General features: G+C 45.3%; 1 protein-coding gene and 1 long non-coding RNA gene across 2 annotated transcripts in view; one reads left to right on the forward strand and one right to left on the reverse strand.

Annotated features, from left to right (window-relative positions):
* The window catches only part of FOXK1 (forkhead box K1), a 211,597-nt gene that overhangs the window by 172,725 nt on the left and 10,941 nt on the right, over positions 1 to 27,931 (reverse strand). The gene's annotated exons all lie outside the window — the stretch shown is intronic.
* LOC110125617 (uncharacterized) lies at positions 1,955 to 13,815 on the forward strand. Its single transcript, XR_002310127.2, has 3 exons — positions 1,955 to 3,282; positions 7,998 to 8,219; positions 13,424 to 13,815. It is a non-coding gene; the product is annotated as an uncharacterized lncRNA (long non-coding RNA).

The following is a 27,931-nucleotide window of genomic DNA, read 5'->3' on the forward strand; positions in this document are numbered from 1 at the left end:
GTCTTATATACACCACGCATCTTATATACATCACACATCTTCCCAAATACTGAATCCAGGAAGTGAAGGCTGACTTCAGTCTCTGGGCTACTCCTCACACCCGCAATCTAACATCTAGATTCTGACTGAATCGCAGCCCCACGCGCAGAGAACAGGCCCGGGGCTCAGAGATGCAGGTGGCCATAGGAGAACGAGGAGGGACAGGTCTCATCCGGAGCCTGGCTCTGTCCAGGCTCTGCGGGCGGTGCGCTCTCAACTCCACTGAACCGCAGACACCTTCGACAAGTTTCATTTACTCCCACTGGAAGTACTGAGCCCAAGGAAGGGGTCAGAGGCTGGCAGAATCACACAAGGTGAGCGGACCTCACGGGGCTGCCCAGGCCTCCTCCCGCTGCCTTGCTGTGGGCACTGGTGCCCGGTGAGAGCAGACCAGTGGTAGGTACCACACGGGTTTTGCAGGTGGTGTTAGTGGTTAAGAACCTGCCTACCAATGTAGGAGACTTAAGAGATGTCAGTTTGATCCCTAAGCGAGGAAGATCCCCTGGAGAAGGAAATGGCAACCCACTCCAGTATTCTTGCCTGGAGAATCCTATGGACAGAGGAGCCTGGTGGGCTACGGCTCATGGGGTTGCAAGGAGTTGGACACGACTGAAGCAACTTGGCATGCATGCCTGGTACCAGATTAGGCAAAGCCCATTAAAACCATGACCACATTGACCCACAGTCAGTGAGACCCGGAGCCTCTTTCTTCTGCCGGTAATGATCCACGGTTTACAGAGACATCTGCCCTCTTAAGGGGCGACCCTTTGGATCGCTGGCTTGGAGTTAAAGGATGGCTGGAGGGGTGAGCGGTATTCTTACAATTCCCCCGAATACTGACCTCGATAACACTGGCTTTGTTAGCAGCCTGCTGTAAGGATGTGGCCCAGACAGAAGCCCCCTCAGCAAAACCCGGCCGTTACACGTGCCGAGAAAGTGAGCAGGCTCCTCTATTCCTCCCGGCAACACCTCTTAACACCAGTGTTTGAGAGAACCGTAACCAGTGTTGTTCAACTGACTGTTGTGTACTGCAGGGGAGTTCATGTATTCTCATCCACTTAGGGAGGGTCTTTTTTTATGGAAATCATTATGAACAATTTAAAAACCACCACCCTAAGTGTACATTTTAAAGTTAAAACCTTTTCCTCTTTAAATCTGATGAACAGCTTTGTGAATAGATAATACACTTGTTGTCATTTAGTCTCTAAGTCATGTCCGACTCTTTGCGACCCTATGGACTGTAGTCCGCCAGGCTCCTCTGTTCGTGAGATTTCCCCAAGAATCCCAGAATGGGTGGCTATTTCCTTCTCCAGGGGATCTTCCCGACCCAGGGATCAAACCCATGTCACCTGCATTGGCAGGCGGGTTCCTAACCTCTGAGCCACTAGGGAAGCCCTAGGTAATACATTTATGTGGTTCAAAATTTACAAGCTACAAAATAGGACCTATTGAAAATCTTCCTTTCAGCCCGCCTCAGGATACCTAGTTCTTTTCTCAAGATGCAACTGATGTCATCTGTCGTCACACACGTGTACTGCCTGCCCTCCGCACGTGCGGATGCAGGACCACAGATACGGGGTGGGGGTGGGGTGACTGTATAGGACCATCGACTTTAAGGGACTTGAACATCCGTGGATTTTGGTGTCTACAGGGGGTCCTGGAACCCATGCCCTGTGAATACTGAGCAGCAACCGTATATGCTTCCAGATGTTATTTTTAATGTACAACCAACCAGGTGTGTGTGTGTGTATGTAGGTCTATACATGTGCATATACACAGACAGCCGTGTGTGCATACAGTGGTGGGCAGAGTGATGCGCTGCCGTTGAGAACTGGCTGCTGGGAAGGAGGGCCTGATTATGTGGTGGCAGAACGTTTAGCCAGTGGTTGCCATGGTAACATGGAAACCAGAAATGCTTGTAATGACCGGATGGATCTGGCTCAGATTTCCAGGCAAAACGGTCAAAGTGCCTGCTGGTTTCTTTATGCTAAATTTCCTCGTCTCTGAACCTTATCTTTATAGCCTTTGTCCTTAAAAAACTTCTGCCACTAGTGTCTTACTAGGGAACTTAGACCTTTGTAATATGAATGGCAGATGTTTTTCTAACTGTGTCATCTGTCTCATGAGTCTGCTTAGCGTGGGCTGTCCTACAGAAGTTACTATTACTGGTATCACGTGATCAAACCTGTTTTCTTTTCTTCCAGTTTCTGAATTTGTATTGTGGATACACAGCTCCCCAAATCCAAGATTATTTTATAACCTAGCATTTTTCTTGATTATGTTTGTGGCTTTCTTTTAAAAATAATTTTGTTCTGATTTATTATTTTTGTGGATGTAGGAATGACTACACAGTTGTGCTCACATTACTGAGACACCAACTCTGTCATAAACACAGTTCTCATAAATGTTTGCATCTATTTCTGGACTTTTTATTCTGTTCCATTGACTCTTCTGTCTACTCACGTGTAGGTCCTACAGTGTTTTAGAGAAGGTGGGTTTAAACTATGTTTTAATATCTGGTAGGGCTTTCTTCTCTTTTCAGATGTTCCTTTCTGTTTTCACCTGGTTTTCCACACCAATTTGACATCATTCAAGAATATTGGACACACACACAATCTATTGGTACTGTGATAGGGTGATGGTAGATTTGATTTTGGAAGTCATTTTGGAAGTGTGGGCCTGTCATTCTGTAGATCTTCTGATGCAAGAATGTGATATATGTTCCCCTTATTCTAGGCTGATTCTGAGCGTATTAAAGTTCTCTTCATAAGGAACCTGCATATTTTATTCTTAGGAATTTTATCTTTGCGGTTGGGCTGTCCCTGCCTTTTTAAGGGAATTACTTCTTGTGTTCTATCTTCTAATTAGTTGTGTTATAAGGTAAGCCATTCTTTACATATTGCTTCTTTTTCTTTTCTTTTCGCCTGCACTGTTACACAGTCTCTCTTCTCTCTGTGACTCCCACTTTGCCCCCATCCCCACTGTGCCTTGTCACATCCAACCTCCCCGTTCAGGGGATCTTCCGACCCTGGGGCTGGCATCTGACTCAGGCGGCTTCAAACGAGGCAGGGCCCTTTCTCGCGGGCCGCGTGCTTGCAGCCGTTCCCCGAGCTGTGCAGCTCTGCTGCTCAGATGCCTTGTTTTTCACAAAGACAGTTCTAATCCGCAGAGAAGATGACATGGTGAATGCAGAGATCAGCAACGGAGCTGGGCCTGGCCTGACGACATCAACCCCGGACCAAGGTGAGGACTGCCCTTGGACTTTTTGGTTACACAAAGCAGCAAATGCTGTTTTGTACAAAACCAGACTGACTTGATCCATTGCACCCCTGCACCCAAAGCTTCCCCCGTGACTCAGGCAATGACCTCCCTCTATCCCCCATTCGCTGAGCGTCCCTTCATGACGGACAGGTGTCACGGCCTGGGGACGTCCGCAGTCAGATACTGGAGATTCATTCTGTTCTCTCGAACGAGTCCTGTCTTCCCGATTCTTGGTGTTGCTTGTAGCTTTGCACTAGTGTCTGCGTGTTTGAAGAAACAGCCACTCTAGGTCTTGCGGACTGGTGTTGCCCGAAAGACCTTTACCAGTCAGGTGGTAGGGCGCTGGGCCTCTGTTCCTCACTGCCCGCGTGTCCGGTCTTTTCTCTTGCTCTGGCTGCCGTCCGACTGGGAGGCGAGGTAGAAACCGGCCCCTGAGGTCCCCCGACCGGCGGCTGGAGCTTGAATGGCTGTGTCTGCCTCTCCTCCATCTGCTCTGTCACTTGCAGAATGACTCAGGCCACCAAGGAGGCTTGACCACTATGAAGTTTTAAGTGGTTTTTAATTGTGCAATTTTACATGCTTGTCATCCTTAGCCATGGCTCAGAGCATACACGGCCCAGACCACTGTTCAAAAGTGGGAAGCATACTGAACTCTGAATTTTAAATACAAGTTAAATAGGAGAATAAAAAAGAAATAGGGAGACTTCAAATTTGTCTCTAGATGACACTTGGCAGCTCTTTATGACAGTCATAAATCACCACCGCTGTGTCAAAAATGACACGCTGAGGCTCCTTTCTATTTTAAAAACTAGTGTTACAGCATGAAGCCACAGCCCTGCCTGACTTGTCCCCCATCTTCTGGGAGAGTCTACCCATCTCTCTCCCCAATTCCATGTCTGTGCAGAGATGCTCACAGATGGCGCTTGAAACCACCTCTCCCATCTTTTCACTTACAATAAAACACAAGACTTGTTTCTAAAACAGTTAAGTTTTGAAATCGAAGCTGCAAGAACATCAAACATCTACCCAACTTTTGGGTAGACTGTAATGAGTCCAAACCTCAGACTGCATGGAGATGAAACCAGTCAATCCTAAAGGAAATCAACCCTGAATATTCTATGGAAGGCATGACGCTGAAGCTCCAATACTCTGGCCACCTGACTTGAAGAGGTGACTCACTGGAAAACACCCTGATGCTGAGAAAGACTGAGGGCAAAAGGAGAAGGGGGTGAGAGAGGAAGAGATGGTTGGATGACATCACCCACTCAATGGACATGAGCTTGAGCAAATCCTGGGAGACAGTGGAGGACAGAGGAGCCTGGTGTGCTGCAGTCCACGGGGTCACAAAGAGTCGGACATGACTTAGCAACTGAACAACAGCAACGTTTGTCCATGTGCCCATTTTTAGGATATAATGGATAGCTGAAAGTCAAGGTAGATTTCAATATAAATTTTTTACTTTGAATTTGGAGTTGCTCTCCCCGCGCGGTGCATTCTGGGGAGCCAGGTGAGCCCGCCGCCGCCTGTCGCTTGAGGAAAGCGAGAAGAGGCCGCGACTGGGGAGAAGACGCCGGAGTCGCCACCGGAGAGGCCCGCCCACCCGTTAGCCCGTCCCCCTGCCCCGTTCACGATGCAACCTGCTTCTGCAAAGTGGTACGATCGGAGGGACTATGTCTTCATTGAATTTTGTGTTGAAGACAGTAAAGATGTTAATGTAAATTTTGAAAAATCAAAACTTACCTTCAGTTGTCTTGGAGAAAGTGATAATTTTAAACATTTAAATGAAATTGATCTTTTTCACTGTATTGATCCAAATGATTCCAAGCATAAAAGAATGGACAGATCGATTTTATGTTGTTGACGAAAAGGAGAATCTGGCCAGTCATGGCCAAGGTTAACAAAAGAAAGGGCAAAGCTTAATTGGCTTAGTGTGGACTTTAATAATTGGAAAGACTGGGAAGATGATTCCGATGAAGACATGTCTAATTTTTTTTTTCCATTTATTTTTATTAGTTGGAGGCTAATTACTTTACATCATTGCAGTGGTTTTTGTCATACATTGAAATGAATTAGCCATGGATTTACATGTATTCCCCATCCCGGTCCCTCCTCCCACCTCCCTCTCCACCCGATCCCTCTGGGTCTTCCCAGTGCACCAGGCCCGAGCACTTGTCTCATGTACCCAACCTGGGCTGGTGATCTGTTTCACCCTAGATAATATACATGTTTCAATGCTGTTCTCTTGAAACATCCCACCCTCACCTTCTCCCAGAGTCCACAAGTCTGTTCTATACATCTGAGTCTCTTTTTTCTGTTTTGCATATAGGATTATCGTTACCATCTTTCTAAATTCCATATATAAGCGTTAGTATACTATATTGGTCTTTATCTTTCTGGCTTACTTCGCTCTGTATAATGGGCTACAGTTTCATCCATCTCATTAGAACTGATTCAAATGAATTCTTTTTAATGGCTGAGTAATATTCCATGGTGTATATGTACCACAGCTTCCTCATCCATTCGTCTGCTGATGGGCATCTAGGTTGCTTCCATGTCCTGGCTATTATAAACAGTGCTGCGATGAACATTGGGGTGCATGTGTCTCTTTCAGATCTGGTTTCCTCGGTGTGTATGCCCAGCAGTGGGATTGCTGGGTCATATGGCAGTTCTATTTCCAGCTTTTTAAGAAATATCCACACTGTTTTCCATAGTGGTTGTACTAATTTGCATTCCCACCAACAGTGTAAGAGGGTTCCCTTTTCTCCACACCCTCTCCAGCATTTATTGCTTGTAGACTTTTGGATAGCAGCCATCCTGACTGGCGTGTAATGGTACCTCATTGTGGTTTTGATTTGCATTTCTCTGATAATGAGTGATGTTGAGCAAAGTAACTAAATTTTAGATTTTAGAACATGGACTCAAAGTGGCTGAAACAATTGGTTGATACTTTAAACGTAACATGTTCCTCTGGCATTTCCTTCAGGATTGTTCCACTAAAGTTTTATTTTTCAAAAAATTTACTTCACATTATTGTATGTAAGTGATCACTTGTCAGTGTTCAGATGTATCTTAGCTAAAACTAGTGAATGCCCTAACTTGGATGGTTTTGAAGCCTGTACATTTGGTATTGTTTGACCCTTAAACTTTTACATCTCTTAGCATGGAGGACAAAGAAAGGCTGTACATTGTTGCTTGAGAGTCTGTACGTTTAGACCAAATTTGTATTTGCACTGTCAGTATGGCAAATGAGTGGAAAAAATGTTAATACACTATTGGATTTTTTTATTCCTTTTTTTTTTCCTTGATTCAGCTTGTATCTCGGCTGGAAACCTCAATTTATGTTCATGACAGTGAGTTTTTTTTTTTTTTTAATGTCTACATTCTTTCTAATAAACTGTTGGAAGACTTCTTGGCTATCCTTTCAAAAAAAATTTTTTTTTTTACTTTGAATTTTAAATAAATCTAGCCTTTTCTATAGTTTTGGAAAACCCCATCTATTTCCCTGCATTTCATGAAATGAATATGTTTACACAATCACTTGTGCTGAATATGCTTTCAAAGTCATGCAGACCCACATCAAGTGTTTTAACTCCAGACTTCCCTGGCGGCTCAGATGGCAAAGCGTTTGTCCACAACACGGGAGACTGGGTTCGATCCCTGGCTCGGGAAGATCCCCTGGAGAAGGAAATGGCAACCCTCTCCAGTACTCTTGCCTGAAAAACCCCATGGACACAGCCCACAGGTTCACAAACAGTTGGACATGACTGAGCGACTTCACTTTCCTATATGCAGAGTTACCTGATCACCTTGGCTGAGCCTGAGAACTCCATGTCTGAGTTCTGCCCTACAAGCTTCTGGGTAGAGTTGGTAGGAAGAGGACTTTACAGGAGATTTGAGGGAGGGATGAGCAGCAGATGCTGTCCCCAGAACACCCTGAGCAGACGCAGGGGTCCCTGGGACAGTGGTCCCCATCACCCCCACTCCACCCAGGGTGGCCAGCACACCCTCGGGGCTCCATGTCAGAGCATCCTCTCTCTTCACCTGAGGCCCTTGGCCGTGGTCCAGAGGGACAGCAGCCATCCAGGTGTGCCATCGTCCTCGCACGGAACTCCCAGTCACAGTGCCTGGAACTGCCACCTGTGCTTGACCTCCTGTGTTTCCCCCAAGGACTGACCGCACCCACTGCTCTGCGCGCCGGGGGACCCGATGAATGACTTTTCTACCATCTCCCACAACCACCTGCCCAGCCTTCACTTCCCACGTGTGTAAAGGACCAGTGTCCACAGAAAACCCCTAGGTCCAAAAGACTCAGAGTGGCCCTGCTTTTCTGACCAAGAAAAAGCTGTGAAATGGTTAGAACACCTGCAGTGGTTCTTGTATGTGTGCATGCTCAACTGCATCCGACTCTGCGATCCCACGGACTGTAGCCCACCAGACTCCCCTCTCCATGGGGTTTCGCAGGCAAGAATACTGCAGTGGGCTGCCATTTCCTCCTCCAGGGGATCTTCCTGACCCATGTGTCCTGCGTTGTCAGGTAGATTCTTTACCACTGAGCCTCCTGGGAAGCCTTGCAATGGTTCCTACAACGACATAATACTGTGAAAGAGGCTGGTGTTCAGAAAATACAGGGAAAGCCTCAAGTAAATTCATAACTAAATGCGATTTTGTTTTTATTCCTTTGAACGCTATTTCTAAAGCCCCGAAACCCAAAGCCAACAATCCCCCAGATCCCACGAAGCCCTATCTGGAGGAGGACACAGTTGCTGTATTTGTGCCTTACCTTCGGGACCTGGTGCAGACGGTTCACGACGACTCTGAAGTGGCTGGCATTTTCTGCTCCCCGCTTCTGTGTGCTTGCCAGGGGTTCAGAAAGCCTCTCCTAGTCTGACTCCTGATGCAAAGGCGGCTTTTGGATTCAGGTAAAATGTGGCTATTTGTGAAACCTCATCCTGGTGGCGAGTCCTTCCATTCCCCTTTGGATTTAAACGAACACTTCTGACCATTGGCTGGCAGTCAGGACTGAATCTATTTGGGGTTTTAATTTGACACATGCAGTGCTTTTTTTTTTTTTTTAATTTCAACTAGTTAACAGCTTTTACACATTAGATGACATCCCAGTAAAATCTTGATTTCTGACCCCCCCCTGGAGAAACCAATTGGAAGCATCAGCATTGTGGGTCCTCAGAGCTGCCTGCAAACAGGTAGGGAAGGGGCTCGAGCAGCAGCTGCCCTTTGGGGCTGTAAGCCCTGGTCCCCTGCCACCCAAACCTGAGCCTGCCACGTGCGTTCACTCGACTGCTGGGCTCCCCCGTGGGCGGTGGGTCTGAGCCTCAGACACTCACCATTGTCCCAGACAATGCAAGGTGAGCAGGGGATGTCTTGCCCCTCGTAGAAACTTACACTTCAGTCAGCTGACATTTTTTTCATTTTTTCTGTCTGGGAGATTTCAGCCCACTTGTAAGCTTTTTATCCTCTTTGTGTTTTTCTCCAATTCTTTGCTGCCTTTTAGAGCCTGTCAGTCTGACATTATCTGTCATCTGTCAGGATGACATTATCAGTCTGTCTGTATCAGGCACAGACTGAAAGTCAGGTCTCCTCTGGAGGTGCCAGCATTCTCTAGGGTGGCTATGTTTCTTATTACGGCAGGATTTCACATTGAATTTTTCTTCCCCTATATCAAAGTCTCTCTTCCGATCACTTTCAGCTTTTACACCAGATTCTCTCCAGAGGACTTTAGAAGAGGCTGTTGGATCTGGTTGCAGTGGGGTGCAGGCCCCCAATTCTGGCCCCATGTCAGTCTGCCTGCCCCTAACATCCCACACTCCAGCCAGACTGCATGCCAGCAGACCCATGGGCACTGCACGTATCTCCTCTCTTTGCTGAAAAGCTCCTTCCCCTCCCGTAGCTGCCTGATAAATCTCAGTTTGAGTTGCCTTCCCTAAGAAGGGCACCCCTATCCTAATAGGGAAGAACAAGCCCGACTCTGGATGCTGGATCTCTTTCACTTTAACCTTCTGTTGCCAGTTAAGAAGGTTGCCTATAAGGTGGGAGGGAGGTTCGAGAGGGAGGGGACATATATACATAACTTTGGCTGATTCGTGTTGCTGTGTGGCAGAAGCCAACACAATGTTGTAAAGTAATTATCCTCCAGTTAAAAATAAATTTAAAAAAGGAAAACTGTCCATAGCCTGAAATACACAGGGGAGCCCATTCCCAAGGCTCTGACTTTCAGGGTCTAACACTTCTCCATTTACATACAGGTAAACACTGGCAGGAGCTTCCCAGGGGGCACTAGTGGTAAGGAACCCACCTGCCAGCGCAGGAGATCCAAGAGACTTGGGTTCAATCCCTGGGTCGGGAAGACCCCCCTGGAGTTGGAAATGGCAACACACTCCAGTATTCTTGCCTGGGAAATACCATGGATAGAGGAGCCTGGTGGGCTACAGTCCCTGGACTGTAGAGAGTCAGATGTTACTGAGCAACTAGACACAGAGCAAGTGGCAGAGCAGAGGATAAAACTCATCTTGTGGGAGGTTTAGAGACACTGTGCCTTCAGCAACAAGCACAATGATGGGAATGAAGGAGTCTGCAGCAACCAGCCACAGCCCCTCCCCTCTAGTATAAAAGAACCCTGAACTCAGACTTGGGTGAGACGGTTCTCTGGGACGCGAGTCCACCATCTTCTCAGTCTGCTGATTTTCTGAATACCATCTCTATTCCTTGTCCCAACAACTCATGTCATGATTTACTGGTCTGTCATGTGGCGAGCAGTACGAGCTTGGACTTGGTAACACAATCTCCTAGAAGCAGCAGAGCCCCTGCCTGGCCTCCAGGTCCCTACGCCTCTGGCTCATATGTTTATAATAGCACCTGTGTCAGCTTTGCACCAGTTCACCAGTCTGCTCCCACACTCAACTTCAAGCCCCTTGAACACTGGGGCCTTTCATTAAGCTCTTCATCTTTGCACCCTGAGTTTGAGAATACTATAGGAGTGTATTGGTCAGCTATTGTCACAGTAATGCTGCGTAACAAAGCCCCCAAGTGCTTTCCTGGTGGCTCAGATGGTAAAAAAACCTGTCTGCAAGGCCGGAGACCCAGGTTGGGAAGATCCCCTGGAAGAAGGCATGGCGACTCACTCCAGTATTCTTGCCTGGAGAATTCCCACGGACAGAGGAGTCCACCGGGTTGCAGAGAGTTGGACACGGCTGAGTGAGTAAGTGCACAACAAAGGCCCCGAACTCTCTGAACAGTAACAAGCACTTACTTCTGGCTCAAGTGTCTGCCAGTTCGTGGGATGTGGCTGATCTTGGCTAGATTCAGCTGTGTTTGGCCAGAGTCTGCCTGCTCTGTGCTTATCTTTGGATCAGTTGGACCCCAGAGGCAAGCAGTGTGCAGCCCAACTGCACTGGATGGGCACATTTTAAGCCTCAGCATCTCGCCTGCTAACCCCATATGAGCCAAAGCATGACATGTGGCCAAACCCAGTGTCCAGTGCTAAGAAAATACTCTGCCCTCCATGAAGCGGTGGCCAAGATCTGGGTGCACAATAAACTACAGGGGAGGGAAGAAGTCACACCAGTGATTCAGTCTGCCCCAGGGTACTCAAACACTTACGGAATCAGCAAAAATGGGCTGCTCAAGAAGTTATGAAAGACTCCTCAACCTGAAGCTCCAACACTTTGGCCACCTGATGTGAAGCGCCAACTCACTGGATAAGACCCTGATGCTGGGAAGATTGAGGGCAGGAGGAGAAGGGGGCGACAGAGGATGAGATGGTTGGATGGCATCACCGACTCCATGGACATGAGTTTGAGCAAACTCTGGGAGATGGTGAAGGACAGGGAAGCCTGGTGTGCTGCAGTCCATGAGGTCGCAAAGAGTTGGACACATCTTAATGACTGGACAACAAAAAGCTCATTAGCTGTATAGAATGTATTAATAGCAATGGCACATATGTACCCATATGAGAACCAACTTTGGGTGGCTGCTCCCCACACAGGACTGCCAGCATCACCCCACCCATTTCTAAAAGCAGCACTGACTGGTTCAAATCCACCTGGAGAGTAAGTGCTACAGATGGACAGCAGCCTTGACTGGGATGTTCTGTTCTCCATGAACGGACGCACAGGGCTCCATCTGGGTGAACGTGCCTCCAGTCCCCACGTCCACCTCCTCGATTAATATTCACTCTCACATCAAAAGAGAGCAAAAGGCTGAAACCGTATGATGTTTCTGTCGGCCATCATGTTTTATTAGACCAGCTCCATAGGATGACCGTGAACGTATATGTGGAATTACTAACAAAGCTTATGAAGGAGCAAATACTTCGGTCCATTGTTCTTCTAAATGTTTGTTCTTTTGACTACTTGAGGAATTTCATTACAGAAAATCAAGGGAGATGGGCCCTTTCCAAGACTCTGCCTGTGGACGTTAATCCTGCGGATTTTCATGCGAAGCAGTTTTTTGTAAGTTCTGCTTTTTTTGTCAGGCTGGTGCAGAATTTTCCTTTACCATTTGAAGAGAGGCAGAGGTCAGGAATAATATGCATAAATATTTATTTCCCAAACAGTTAATTCTTACTCTTAAGATGATTTGGGAAAGTGGAGGGGAATACATTTTCATTATGTAGCAGAAAATGTTGAATCATTTAACAGGCATTTTTGAATACCTGCCTGTGAAATAAAGGCAAGGCACACAGAGCGAAGGAATGACTGGAACTGTCCAGGTGGGAAGTGTGCCCAGCGCAGCGGGCACGGGAGAGGGACAGCAGATGACGAAAGAGCATTGTGGTCAGTGAGGGGCTGCAGGCTGCAAGTCCCACTGACCAGGTTCTTCTCGCTTGAGGCTGGAGATGCAGAATGACACGTGGGCAATCGTATTGCTAACTGCCGCAGACAGGAAGTCCTCACCACCTTTGTGGACATCATTCAACAGGGCAGCTCTCACAACTCGTGTACAGAGATAAGCTTTGCTGAGAAATGTCTCATCATCACTGTTTTTATAAAAACCCCACACGCTATTCCAGGGCACGCTCAGTTACAGGGGTAGGTTTCAGACCATGTATTTCTCTTCTCTAGGTTTCTCCACTTTGTGCCATGGACCTTCTCTGTTGTGGGGTGTTCCGTGCACTGCAGGATGGTCAGCTGCATCCCAGGTCTCCACACTCTTTAGAGGCCAGAAGCCCCACTCACCCAGCCTGACAATCAGAAACATCTCCAGACTTGGCTACGCTGATGCTGGAGGGCATCCCATCACCCCTGGTTGAGAACAGCTGCCTTAGTCCCACCTACAAACAACTGTGTGGTTGCCAGCCAGGGAAATGCAGATGAAAATAAGAATTCAGTGCTGCTTCCCTTCCCCGGGTTTGCAGGAGCATCACATTGAAGAATTTAGAGTGTTGGCAAAAGAACTGAGGCAGGCTGTCCTAGTGGAGCGCTGGGACAAGAACTGTGGGGGGAACTGGTGGAGTCCATTCAAACTGACAAGGCACGTTTCCAGTGACCGAGACCTCGCGCAGCATCCACTCGGCAGGCAGAAATCCTGGTGCGTTTACGAGGACGAAGCATTTAAACGATGTTTGTCACAAAATTACTTGACTGAGTGAAAAATGGGAAACCTCCCACGAGCCCATCAACAGGAGAGGAGCTCATTAAACAGCTAAAAATAACGAGGTGCATCTATCTGGGTGTGTGAATGAGGAGGGACAGCTGAGACAAAGCACTCAGAAGATAAAAAGCACGTCACCAAATGAAAGGCCCAGCATAAGGCCATTGTGTCTCCCTCACTCCCTCCCTGCCTTACAGAAACACCAGGGTTTCTTCAGTGGCACCTTTGCGGACAGAAACAGAAGGACTTGGGAAAGGGTCTGGGAGCAGTCTTGGGGAGGGGCAGGGCCACTGTGACCCGTCTCCTTTCCTGAAGGCCTGCTGAAGGCATTGGTGGTAACTGGGCTGGGAGCCTTGGCGGGGGCGCGGACAGAAGGACAGGGTGGGGTGAGTGGAGAGGTGGCACAGGTCAGTGTCTGTTTCAAAAGCAGGGCAGCTGCATCCAAGTTCACAGCATCAGCATCCTTGTTTTAAAAAGTCTCCATTTAATTTGTTACAATACTGCTTTTATGTTCTAGAGTTTGAGCTGCGAGATAAGTGGGATCTTCGTTTCCGGACCAGGGACTGAACCCATAACCCACTGCACTGAAGGTGAAATCTTAGCTACTAGACCACCAGGGACGTCCCCACAGCATCATTTTTTACAATAACCAAAAGGCAGATCAACCCAAATGCCCAGAATTGTTAAGTCCATAGAGACAGAAAGCACGTTAGCATCTGTTATGGGGTGGGGGGTGGGGGGTGTGACTGATGGGTACAGGGTCTCTTTCTGACACGAGAAAGTTACAGAATTAAAGATGGTGGTCGCACAACCCTGTGAGTGGACTTATATGCCACTGAAGTGTTCATTATAAAGTGGTTAGTTTTACGGGATGTGAATTTCACCTCAACAAAAATAAACTGTTAAAAACCAGGGCGGTACTTGAGAACCAGGTGGAATCAACCATGAGCACCACCAAGATTTGCTCCTCCAGGAAGGATCTGGGTCGTAACACCAGAGCCAGGATGACCCTTGATGAAGGACAGGTCTGTGGTTAACGACGTGGGGAATTGTTTGCTACTAATTAACAAAAGTCAAATACTCCGATGGTGACATGCAGATGCTAAGGTAACAACTCCAAATGTGAAGAAAGTACTGACCTGGCCCTCAGGGCCTTCTAGGGGTAGAAACAGTCCGAAAACAAACCATTATGTGATAAATTGAGTGCCAGAAGGGTGCTGACCATTTAGGGAAAACACAGAAGGAAATGACCACTTCCCTGAAATGTCAAACAAGCACACCTCCGAGTTGGGGGGTCTTTTAGGGTCCCCGGTCATGGGGAAGGAGGGGAACTCAGAAGGAAAGCGCCTGAAGGCATCTTTAAGATGCAGTTAAAAATGCCCATTTTCTAGTGAGGTTAGAGTTCCTGTATCCTCAGGCACTCCCTGCCCCCAGTGCCTCCACTAGGTCTTCTCAGCAGCTCCCTTGTTCCTGATCCACGACTGTTTTGAACCTCAAATCCCACCCCCACCCTCCATTTTAAGACAACGACTGCACCCTTCTCCCCCTGAAACGGAAGCTGCCACTGTGAAATGCCTTCACCTTCCCAGGCTGCGCCCACAGGTCTCCCCACTTCTTGGCTGCCTCCTGCTGCTCTGGGGCCCCCAGATCAGGACCTGACCTCCGCACCCCTGTGCTGCAGACTCCCTGCCTTCAAGTTCCCCTGTTTACATCCTATCAGTGTGGGACGGTACAACTGAGGAACCGGCACTGCTGCACTCTCATCAACTGAGTCTATCGTTTCCACATCTTACAACCTGTGGGTTTTGACAAAGGTATCTACCATGACAGGCAGAGTCCTCTCACTGCCCTGAAAATCCTCTGTGCTCGCTTATTCCTCCTGCCTTCTCCCAAGTTCTAGCAACCACTCATCTTTGACTATCGCCATAGTTTTGCTCTTTACAAAATGTTATACTTGGCATCACGGTCTATGAGCCTTTCAGCCTCGCTGCGTTTGCTCAGGGGTACACATTTAAGGCTCCTCCATGCCTGTCCACGGAGTGACAGCTCATTTCTTTTCAGTGCTGGGTAATAATCTGCTGACCGGAATAACCGTGAGTACCCCCGCATCGGCCGAAGGCATCTTGGTTGTTTGCAATGCTGGGTGACTTCGGTGAAGCTGCTCTGAGCATCCGGGGACGGGTCTCGGCGTTTTAACCCCGGCGAGTCTCCCTGCTGCATTCCCTCCTCCGCGGCTCCTTCTCCACCTCCTTCCCTGTCTCTCCCTTTCTCCCCTCACCTCCCACTCGCTTGTCGACTCCACCGCTCGCCTCCGTTCTTGACGTTTCTGAACCAGGTTTGGCGTGCCCGCTTGCGCGCGCACCGAGCAAATCAAAGGGTGGAGACGCTGAGGTCTGCAGCACAGAGAGGCGGGTATTGGCAAGGCGGCCGAGTGGGGAGACAGAACAGGTCTCAGACCAGCCGCCCCAAAGGCAAGGGGCTAACGGACTGTGGGATAAAACCGCGCAGCATGGGAGGCGCGTCGGGGAGGTGATGGGACAAGGGGCGGGCCGGATGGTTCTGCGCAAGCGCAGCTAGGCCAAGTCACCACCTGAGGGTGGCCTTTCCGCCCTCTGTCATCAATGTCCCTGGGCGCACGCTCATGCATGCTCGGTTGGGGGTCTTAACAGGCTCTGCTCCAACCGTGCGTGTCGCTTCGGTCGTGTACGCGACTCTTTGGGACTCCATGGTCTGTAGCCCACCAGGCTCCTCTGTCCATGGGATTCTCCAGGCAAGTATACTGGACTGGGTTGTCATTTCCTCCTCCAGGGGATCTTCCCAATCCAGGGATCAAACCCCCATCTCTTACATCTCCTGCATTGGCAGGTGGATTCTTTACCATAAGCGCCACGCGAGAAAGCCCACAGCTGACTCCAAATTCCTGGACCACAACTTGGGCAAACAACTTGTAGTTTAGACTCTGTGCTGCTTGGAGGGTGGTGCAAGTTTTATGCAGACGACCTTTGATGAGTGAAGGCGCATGAAATGGATTTGAGTAATGACTACCCAGGGCTTTGGTAAGTTTAGCAAAGCGGTTCTCTAAGTCTGGTGTCTGGAGCAGCAGCAGCATCACCACTTGAGAACTCACTAGAAATGCAGTTACCGGCGCCCTGGGCCTGCAGAGTCAGACAGGGGCGTCATGCTGTCTTGTGCGTTTTAATTTCCCTGCCTGATACTGGTGAGCCTCCGAGTTTGAGAACACAGCACTAGACACACAGCCCTGGACGATCCTGGCATCTCCGAACTTAACAGCACCCAAAGACAGTGCAATACCTCCTCACACCCTCCAGAACAGGTACATCAAACACTCTGCAACAGCAAGCGTCCACCAGGATGTGAGGGAACTGGAACCCTCACACACCACTGGAGGGAAAGGACAACAGTGCTGCCACTGCAGAAAAGCATGGTATCTCTGGGACTGAACACAGTTAGCACACAACCTGGCAGTTCCATTCCTGAACGCCCATGAGAAATGAAAACAGACATCCACGTGAAAACTTGCACACCCAAGTTCCTAGTAGCACTATTTACACTAGCCTAAAGGTAGAAGCCCAGGGATGGGGCCGCACAGAGTCGGACATGACTGAAGTGACTTAGCAGTAGCAGCGGTAAAGGTAGAAGCAACTCCCGTGCCCATAGATGAAAGGAAAAACACAAAGTGATCCATTCATTAGGGAACATTATATAGCCATAAAAAGGGATGGAGAACTGACACATGTGCTACAACATGGATGAACCTTGAAAACACAATGCTCAGTGAAGAAAACTAGTCTCAGAGGAAGCCACATATTGTATGGTTCTATTTGCATGTAATGTCCAGAAGCAGCAGATCCACAGAGACGGAAAAGAGATGAGTGGTTGCCAGGGGCTACAGGGGTGGGGAACAGTGCGTTGATGTCTACATCATCAGTGTATGGGGCCTCTTCTTGAGGTGATGCAAATGTCCTAAAGTTGACTATGGAGACAGCTGCACATATCTGGATATCTGGAGAGCCACTGACCCTGGACACTAAATAGATGAACTGTAGCCCAACAAAGCTGCTTAAGACACACACACACAAAGCTCCTCATTGGTTTTAATATCAGGTCAGGAGTCTTCAGCAGCTTACAGTCTGGTCCCATCATTTCATGGCAAACAGATGGGGAAAAAGTGGAAGCTATGGAAGAAAAGCTATGACAAACCTAGACAGCATATTAAAAAGCAGAGACATCACTTTGCTGACAAAGGTCTGGTCTAGTCAAAGCTATGGTTTTTCCAGAAGTCATGTACGGATGTGACAGTTGGACTATGAAAAAGACTGAGTGCCAAAGAATTAATGCTTTCGAACTGTGGTGCTGAAGAAGACTCTTGAGAGTCCCGTGGACTGCAAGGAGATCCAACCAGTCAATCCTGAAGGAAACCAACCCTGAATAATCTTTGGAAAGACTGATGCTGAAGCTCCAATATTTTGGCCACCTCATGGGAAGAACAGACTCATTGAAAAAGCCCCTGATGCTGGGAGATTGAGGGCAGGAGGAGAAGGGGATGACGGAGGATGAGACGGTTGGATGGCATCACCGACTTGATGGACATGAATCTGAGCAAACTCCAGGAGACAGTGAAGGACAGGGGAGCCTGGTGTGCCGCAGTCCATGGGGACGCGAAGAGTCTCACGTGACTGAGAAACTGACCACCACAAAGCCCGGAATGGCTACAGAATGGCCCAGGGGAGGCTGTCTCTCCACTGTGATGCTTTTGTGCTCGTTTTTTTCCTCAGAAGCAGCTCACTTGGGTCCCTACTCTGGGCTGCCCCCAGCCCCGTCCCTTCCACTCTCTCAGAATGCCATGCCTTTTCCTTCATCATGCTCACCACAGTTTGTGAAACATCTCCGTTTCTGTTTCATTAGCATCTGGTTCTCCCAGGAGACCCTGAGCTCCGCCGCGCCCGGCACCAGGTCGCTTCTATCTGCAGCACCAAGCACAGTACCTGGCACGGAGAAGGTGCTCAGTAAACAGTAATCACAGTAACTAATATTAATGGAAATGCTAATTAGCTTCCACACACCTGTGGGGAATGCATCAATACTCTTCAAATGCATGCAGAAATCATTATAATTGCTTTTCTTCTTCGCTGAGCATAAATCTCATATAATTGCCCATCTTTGAGTTGGAAATAAACTTGGAGAGGTCGCTGTCATTGATTGCATGAGTTAAAAAGCCCCTAATCTCAGCTGACCTTTTCATCTACAAACTCCTAATCTGGCACAGGGGGAAGGTGTGTGATTAGGTGAGAAGCTTTGTAAAGAGTCAGATGGAACCTGGGAGCATCCACCTTCATTATCCTGTCTGAAAGACAGGCCAATGTTGGAATCTTGACATAAATTTATCAAAGTTGTCCACTCATGTCAGTCTTGGCTTTCAAGATATTTATTATTTCTTGAAGGCTTGTGACAAGAAGGTCAAAGAACAGCATAACAATGGAGACTGATGTCAGGAGGACAAGATTGTCCAAGGATGAAGTGTGGCGGTGCTTATCAGTGATGCTCCCTGACGGGGTCCAGGGCTGTGTTCGCTTGTTTGGGCTCACATCACACAGCACTGCGGTGCTTCCCAGGTGGCGCTGGTGGTAAAGAACCTGCCGGCCAATGCAGGAGACATAAGAGAAGTGGGTTTGATCCCTGGGTTGGGAAGATCCCCTGGAGGAGGGCATGGCAATCCACTCCAGTATTCCTGTCTGGAGAATCCCATGGACAGAGGAGCCTGGCGGGCTACAGTCACAAAAGACTCAGACATGACTTAGTGACTAAACAACAAAAGAAAATGCCAACATTAGATATTCCTTGGATGGTATTTTGATCACATGGCATATACGCTCTTATCACTACAACAGGGTTACTTACTAAATAAATCTGAGACGAACTCTGACAGCTCTGATAAATCCGACCACAAGATCCTGGTACAACACAGATGCTTCGTGATGACATTCCAACAGGTGTGAGGTGATACTTCCTGTGTGATTTGCATGTCCCTGACGGTTAGTGATGTGGGACATCTTCGCATAGGCCTGTTGGTCATTTTGATGCCCTCTTTGGGAAAATGTCTATTTTGTTCTCCTGCCCATTTTTAATCAGATGGGTTTTGTTGTTAAGTTCTGTAAATTCTTTACTTACTTTGCATATTAGCCTCTTATCTGATACATGGTTTGCAAAGCTTTTCCCCCAACCTGTAAGGTCCCTCTTCACTTTGTTAACTGTTTCTCTTGCCAGGCAGAAACACTTGTGTTGGATGTAGTCCCATGTGTTGATTTCTGCTTCGCTGCTTGGGCTTTTGGAGTCGTGTGAAAAAAGAAAAAAACAAAACGAAACAAAAACAAACATTCCAAAGGCCAGCACTCAGGAGCTCTCCCTACGCCCTCTTCCAGGAATGTTATGGTATCAGGTCTTACATTTCAGATCAAAGGATCTTTTAATGAATTAAAGATGTTTTTCATCAGCAGTTGTTTCATGCTACTATAAACAAAGCCAGTTTCTCATCTCACTGGAGGGCTCCATGCAGCCCTGTGTTTTTTCATCAGGCATCTTCATATACCTTTAGAGACAATTCCTCCCCCTCAGTTTTCAAGTCCTGAAGATCGACTAAGAGATATTTTTGGACAAACCACTGGTCCTGCCTCTGATCTCTTCTCACCAAGGACCCTAGCAGCTGCCTTCATAAACAGTGCTTCATCTGGCTAGCGGCTGGGGCTAAACTGTCTTATCTGACATGTTTGTTAGTTTTTGATTTAACAAACATTTTTCCTCTAGCATTTTCCTCAGCAGAAGACCTAGGAAAACCCCACGTGCTCCACTCAGTCTGTTTATGGAACCATCTGTGTGTGCCAAGCATGGTGCCAGGTGCTGGATTGACTGGAACTCATCTTTGATTCTGGATCAAGTCGCTCCCTTCAATGATGAAAAATTTCTAGATTATTTCTCAAAGTGTGGCCCCAAAGATTTCTTTCCGTCAACTGGGACACTTGTTAAAAATTCAGATTAGAACTTATCTGGGGCTTCCAGGTGTCACAGTAGTAAAGAATCTGCTTGCCAATGCAGGATATGCAGGTTCAGTCCCTGGGTTGGGAAGATGAAATGGCAACGTACTCCAGGATTCTTGCCTGGGAAATCCCATGGACAGAGGAGCCTAGTGGGCTCTAGCTAAGGAAGACACTTACGAGGATAAAATAAAATCCAAGCAGGTCTCACATGTTGTCACAGCTGTTTGCTGTTCAGTTGCTCAGTCGTGTCCGATTCTTTCTGACCCCACAGCCTGCCAGGCTCCTCTGTCCATGGGATTTCCCAGGCAAGAGTCCTGGAGTGGGCTGCCATTCCCTTCTCCAGTTGTCCCAGGAACACTCTAAGAGAGAGAGAGGAATCCTTACAATATCCTCATGGAAGGAGGGTGTGAGCTATGGTTTTACATCCAGCCAAACTTTGCTTGAAGTGTAAAGACTACCCACAAAACTGTGTTTGACTAAGAACACACCATTCTGAGAAACCTTCACAGGAAACTACTGAAGAAGGCTGAGTGCTGAAGAACTGATGCTTTTGAATTGTGGTGCTGCAGAAAAGACTCTTGAGAGTTCCTTGGACAGCAAGGAGATCAAACTAGTCATTTTTTTTCCATTTATTTTTATTAGTTGGAGGCTAATTACTTTACATCATTGCAGTGGTTTTTGTAATACATTGAAATGAATTAGTCATGGATTTACATGTATTCCCCATCCCGGTCCCCCCTCCCACCTCCCTCTCCACCTGATCCCTCTGGGTCTTCCCAGTGCACCAGGCCCGAGCACTTGTCTCATGCATCCAACCTGGGCTGGTGATCTGTTTCACCCTAGATATACATGTTTCGATGCTGTTCTCTTGAATTATCCCACCCTCGCCTTCTCACACAGAGTCCACAAGTCTGTTCTATACATCTGAGTCTCTTTTCCTTTTTTTGCATATAGGGTTATCGTTACCATCTTTCTAAATTCCATATATATGTGTTAGTATACTGTAATGGTCTTTATCTTTCTGGCTTACTTTGCTCTGTATAATGGGCTCCAGTTTCACCCATCTCATTAGAACTGATTCAAATGAATTCTTTTTAATGGCTGAGTAATATTCCATGGTGTATATGTACCACAGCTTCCTTATCCATTCGTCTGCTGATGGGCATCTAGGTTGCTTCCATGTCCTGGCTATTATAAACAGTGCTGCGATGAACATTGGGGTGCATGTGTCTTTTTTGGATCTGGTTTCCTCAGTGTGTATGCCTAGAAGTGGTATTGCTGGGTCATATGGCAGATCTATTTCCAGCTTTTTAAGGAATCTCCACACTGTTTTCCATAGTGGCTGTACTAATTTGCATTCCCACCAACAGTGTAAGAGGGTTCCCTTTTCTCCACACCCTCTCCAGCATTTATTGCTTGTAGACTTTTGGATAGCAGCCATCCTGACTGGTGTGTAATGGTACCTCATTGTGGTTTTGATTTGCATTTCTCTGATAATGAGTGATGTTGAGCATCTTTTCATGTGTTTTTTTGCCATCCGTATGTCTTCCTTGGAGAAATGTATGTTTAGTTCTTTGGCCCATTTTTTGATTGGGTCATTTATTTTTCTGGAGTTGAGCTGCAGGAGTTGCTTGCATATTTTTGAGATTAATCCTTTGTCTGTTGCTTCATTTGCTATTATTTTCTCCCAATCTGAGGGCTGTCTTTTCACCTTGCTTATAGTTTCCTTTGTTGTGCAAAAGCTTTTAAGTTTCATTAGGTCCCATTTGTTTATTTTTGCTTTTGTTTCTAAAATTCTGGGATGTGGGTCATAGAGGATCCTGCTGTGATTTATGTCGGAGAGTGTTTTGCCTATGTTCTCCTCTAGGAGTTTTATAGTTTCTGGTCTTACATTTAGATCTTTAGTCCATTTTGAGTTTATTTTTGTGTATGGTGTTAGAAAGTGTTCTAGTTTCATTCTTTTACAGGTGGTTGACCAGTTTTCCCAGCACCACTTGTTAAAGAGGTTGTCTTTTTTCCATTGTATATCCTTGCCTCCTTTGTCGAAGATAAGGTGACCATAGGTTCGTGGATTTATCTCTGGGCTTTCTATTCTGTTCCATTGATCTATATTTCTGTCTTTGTGCCAGTACCATACTGTCTTGATGACTGTGGCTTTGTAGTATAGTCTGAAGTCAGGCAGGTTGATTCCTCCAGTTCCATTCTTCTTTCTCAAGGTTACTTTGGCTATTCGAGGTTTTTTGTATTTCCATACAAATTGTGAAATTATTTGTTCTAGTTCTGTGAAAAATACCGTTGGTAGTTTGATAGGGATTGCATTGAATCTATAGATTGCTTTGGGTAGTATAGCCATTTTGACAATATTGATTCTTCCAATCCATGAACACGGTATATTTCTCCATCTGTTTGTGTCCTCTTTGATTTCTTTCATCAGTGTTTTATAGTTTTCTATGTATAGGTCTTTTGTTTCTTTAGGTAGATATACTCCTAAGTATTTTATTCTTTTTGTTGCAATGGTGAATGGTATTGTTTCCTTAATTTCTCTTTCTGTTTTCTCATTGTTAGTGTATAGGAATGCAAGAGATTTCTGTGTGTTAATTTTATATCCTGCAACTTTACTGTATTCATTGATTAGCTCTAGTAATTTTCTGGTAGAGCCTTTAAGGTTTTCTATGTAGAGGATCATGTCATCTGCAAACAGAGAGTGTTTCACTTCTTCTTTTCCTATCTGGATTCCTTTTACTTCTTTTTCTGCCCTGATTGCTGTGGCCAACACTTCCAAAACTATGTTGAATAGTAATGGTGAGAGTGGGCACCCTTGTCTTGTTTCTGATTTCAGGGGAAATGCTTTCAATTTTTCACCATTGAGGGTGATGCTTGCTGTGGGTTTGTCATATATAGCTTTTATTATGTTGACGTATGTTCCTTCTATTCCTGCTTTCTGGAGAGTTTTAATCATAAATGGATGTTGAATTCTGTCAAAGGCTTTTTCGGCATCTATTGAGATAATCATATGGTTTTTATCTTTCAATTTGTTAATGCGGTGTATTACACTGATTGATTTGTGGATATTAAAGAATCCTTGCATTCCTGAGATAAAGCCCACTTGGTCATGGTGTATGATTTTTTTAATATGTTGTTGGATTCTGTTTGCTAGAATTTTGTTAAGGATTTTTGCATCTATGTTCATCAGTGATATTGGCCTGTAGTTTTCTTTTTTTGTGGCATCTTTGTCTGGTTTTGGAATTAGGGTGATGGTGGCCTCATAGAATGAGTTTGGAAGTTTACCTTCTTCTGCAATTTTCTGGAAGAGTTTGAGTAAGATAGGTGTTAGCTCTTCCCTAAATTTTTGGTAGAATTCAGCTGTGAAGCCATCTGGTCCTGGGCTTTTGTTTGCTGGAAGATTTCTGATTACAGTTTCGATTTCCTTGCTTGTGATGGGTTTGTTAAGATCTTCTATTTCTTCCTGATTCAGTTTTGGAAAGTTATACTTCTCTAAGAACTTATCCATTTCTTCCAAGTTGTCCATTTAATTGGCATAGAGCTGCTGGTAGTAGTCTCTTATGATCCTTTGTATTTCAGTGTTGTCTGTTGTGATCTCTCCATTTTCGTTTCTAATTTTGTTAATTTGGTTCTTCTCCCTTTGTTTCTTAATGAGTCTTGCTAATGGTTTGTCAATTTTGTTTATTTTTTCAAAAAACCAGCTTTTAGCTTTGTTGATTTTTGCTATGGTCTCTTTAGTTTCTTCTGCATTTATTTCTGCCCTAATTTTTAAGATTTCTTTCCTTCTACTAACCCTGGGGTTCTTCATTTCTTCCTTCTCTAGTTGCTTTAGGTGTAGAGTTAGGTTATTTATTTGACTTTTTTCTTGTTTCTTGAGGTAGGCCTGTAATGCTATGAACCTTCCCCTTAGCACTGCTTTTACAGTGTCCCATAGGTTTTGGGTTGTTGTGTTTTCATTTTCATTCATTTCTATGCATATTTTGATTTCTTTTTTGATTTCTTCTATGATTTGTTGGTTATTCAGAAGTGTGTTGTTTAGCCTCCATATGTTTGAATTTTTAATAATTTTTTTCCTGTAATTGAGATCTAATCTTACTGCACTGTGGTCAGAAAAGATGACTGGAATGATTTCAATTTTTTTGAATTTACCAAGACTAGATTTATGGCCCAGGATGTGATCTATTCTGGAGAAGGTTCCGTGTGCACTTGAGAAAAAGGTGAAGTTGATTGTTTTGGGGTGAAATGTCCTATAGATGTCAATAAGGTCTAGCTGGTCCATTGTGTCCTTTAAAGTTTGTGTTTCCTTTTTCATTTTCTGTTTAGTTGATCTATCCATAGTTGTGAGTGGGGTATTAAAGTCTCCTACTATTATTGTGTTACTATTAATTTCCTCTTTCATACTCGTTAGTGTTTGCCTTACATATTGCGGTGCTCCTATGTTGGGTGCATATATATTTATAATTGTTATATCTTCTTCTTGGATTGATCCTTTGATCATTATGTAGTGTCCATCTTTGTCTCTTTTCACAGCCTTTATTAGAAAGTCTATTTTATCTGATATGAGTATTGCGACTCCTGCTTTCTTTTGGTCTCCGTTTGCATGGAATATTTTTTTCCAGCCCTTCACTTTTAGTCTGTATGTGTCCCTTGTTTTGAGGTGGGTCTCTTGTAGACAGCATATATAGGGGTCTTGCTTTTGTATCCATTCAGCCAGCCTTTGTCTTTTGGTTGGGGCATTCAACCCATTTACATTTAAGGTAATTACTGATAGGTATGGTCCCGTTGTGATTTATTTTGTTGTTTGGGGTTCACGTTTATACCACCTTTCTGTGTTTCCTGTCTAGAGAAGATCCTTTAGTATTTGTTGAAGAGCTGGTTTGGTGGTGCTGAATTCTCTCAGCTTTTGCTTGTCTGTAAAGCTTTTGAGTTCTCCTTCATATCTGAATGAGATCCTTGCTGGGTAGAGTAATCTAGGTTGTACGTTATTCTCTTCATTACTTTAAGTATGCCCTGCCATTCCCTTCTGGCCTGAAGGGTTTCTATTGATAGATCAGCTGTTATCCTTATGGGAATCCCTTTGTGTGTTATTTGTTGTTTCTCCCTTGCTGCTTTTAATATTTGTTTTTTGTATTTGATCTTTGTTAATTTGATTAATATGTGTCTTGGGGTGTTTCGCCTTGGGTTTATCCTGTTTGGGACTCTCTGGGTTTCTTGGACTTGGGTGGCTATTTCCTTCCCCATTTTAGGGAAGTTTTCAGCTATTATCTCCTTGAGTAACTTCTCATGGCCTTTCTTTTTGTCTTCTTCTTCTGGGACTCCTATGATTCGAATGTTGGGGCGTTTCACATTGTCCCAGAGGTCCCTGAGGTTGTCCTCATTTCGATTCTTCTTTTTTCCTCTCTGCTTCATTTACTTCCACCATTTTATCTTCTAACTCACTTATCCTATCTTCTGTCTCTGTTATTCTACTCATGGTTCCCTCCAGAGTGTTTTTTATCTCATTTATTTCATTATTAATTTTTAATTGACTTTTTAAAATTTCTTCTAGGTCCTTGTTAAACATTTCTTGCATCTTCTCAATCTTTGTCTCCAGGCTGTTTATTTGTAACTCCATTTTGTTTTCAAGATTTTGGATCATTTTTATTATCACTATTCTAAATTCTTTTTCAGGTAGATTCCCTATTTCCTCCTGTTTCATTTGACTTGGTGGGCTTTTTTCATGTTCCTTTACCTGTTGGGTATTTCTCTGCTTTTTCATCTTGTTTAGATTGCTGTGTCTGGAGTGGGCTTTCTGTATTCTTGTGGTCTGTGGTTTCCTTTTATTGTGGAGGTTTCACCCAGTGGGTGGGGTTGGACGATTGGTTTGTCAAGGTTTCCTGATTAGGGAAGCTTGTGTCAGCGTTCTGGTGCGTGGAATTGGCTTTCTTCTCTCTGGAGTGCAATGGAGTGTCCAGTAATGAGTTTTGTGATGGGTCTATGTGTTAGGTGTGACTTTGGAGAGCCTGTATGTTGACACTCAGGTCTATGTTCCTGCGTTGCTAAAGAATTTGCATGGTATGTCTTGTACTGGAGCTTATTGGCTCTTGGGTGGTGGTTTGTTTTGGTGTAGGTATGGAAGCTTTTGGATGGTCTCTTATTCCTTAATGTTCCGTGTAGTCAGGAGTTTTCTGGTTTTCTCAGGTTTTGGGCTTAAGTCTCCTGCCTCTGGATTTCAGTTTTATTCTTCCAATAATCTCAAGACTTCTCCAACTATACAGCACTGATAATAAAACTTCTAGGTTAATGGTGAAAAGATTCTCCACTGTGAGAGACAACCAGAGAGATTCACAGAGTTACATGAAGAAGAGGAGAGGGAGGAGGGAGATAGAGGTGAGCAGGAGAAAAAGGGGACTCAAGAAGAGAGAGACAGATCTACGCAGTTATCTGTTCCCAAGGTGTTCTCTGTAGCCCAGACACCCACAAAGATTCACAGAATTGGACTGGGAAGAGAAGGGGAGAGGAGGAAATAGAGGTGTTCTGAGGTAGAAAACAGAGAGTCAAAAGTGGGAGAGTAATCACCACACTCCTGAATAGAAATGGGAACTGAATATTGGATTCTTAAATGTCCAAAATTTATATCACAAACTGAAAAACAAAGATTAAAAATCTAGTGTAGAGGTTAGACTCTTTGAAATACAATATTTAAAAACAAAAACACACAAAAAAATTAGAAATGTATATGAAGTTTGGTTTAAAAATAGGGTTTTTCTCTCTTTTTTTTTGGCAAGGTTATAGTGAAATGAAAATGAAAATAAAGGAATAATAGAGGAGTATTAGAGGACTTTAAAAGGAAATAGAAGAGAAAAACAAGAAAAAAAATTTCTTTTTCTAATTAAAAAAATCGTAAAAATATATGAAAATAAAAGTTGAGGAGTAATGGGGGAGTAACAGGGAATTTTTTATTTTTTTTAATTTTTATTAGTTGGAGGCTAATTACTTTACATCATTACAGTAGTTTTTGTCATACACTGATATGAATTAGCCATGGATTTACATGTACTCCCCATCCCAGTCCCCCCTCCCACCTCCCTCTCCACCCGATCCCTCTGGGTCTTCCCAGTGCACCAGGCCCGAGCACTTGTCTCATGTACCCAACCTGAGCTGGTTATCCGTTTCACCCTAGATAATATACATGTTTCAATGCTGTTCTCCTGAAACATCCCACCCTCACCTTCTCCCAGAGTCCACAAGTCTGTTCCATACATCTGAGTCTCTTTTTCTGTTTTGCATATAGGGTTATCGTTACCATCTTTCTAAAGACCATATATATGTGTTAGTATACTGTAATGGTCTTTATCTTTCTGGCTTACTTTGCTCTGTATAATGGGCTCCAGTTTCATCCATCTCATTAGAACTGATTCAAATGAATTCTTTTTAATGGCTGAGTAATATTCCATGGTGTATATGTACCACAGCTTCCTCATCCATTCGTCTGCTGATGGGCATCTGGGTTGCTTCCATGTCCTGGCTATTATAAACAGTGCTGCGATGAACATTGGGGTGCACGTGTCTCTTTCAGATCTGGTTTCCTTGGTGTGTATGCCCAGAAGTGGGATTGCTGGGTCATACGGCAGTTCTATTTCCAGCTTTTTAAGAAATCTCCACACTGTTTTCCATAGTGGCTGTACTAATTTGCATTCCCACCAACAGTGTAAGAGGGTTCCCTTTTCTCCACACCCTCTCCAGCATTTATTGCTTGTAGACTTTTGGATAGCAGCCATCCTGACTGGCGTATAATGGTACCTCATTGTGGTTTTGATTTGCATTTCTCTGATAATGAGTGATGTTGAGCATCTTTTCATGTGTTTGTTAGCCATCTGTATGTCTTCCTTGGAGAAATGTCTGTTGAGTTCTTTGGCCCATTTTTTGATTGGGTCATTTATTTTTCTGGAGTTGAGCTGGAGGAGTTGCTTGTATATTTTTGAGATTAA

Source organism: Odocoileus virginianus, chromosome 33 (genome assembly GCF_023699985.2).
Source record: "Odocoileus virginianus isolate 20LAN1187 ecotype Illinois chromosome 33, Ovbor_1.2, whole genome shotgun sequence".
Taxonomy (NCBI): Eukaryota; Metazoa; Chordata; class Mammalia; order Artiodactyla; family Cervidae; genus Odocoileus; species Odocoileus virginianus.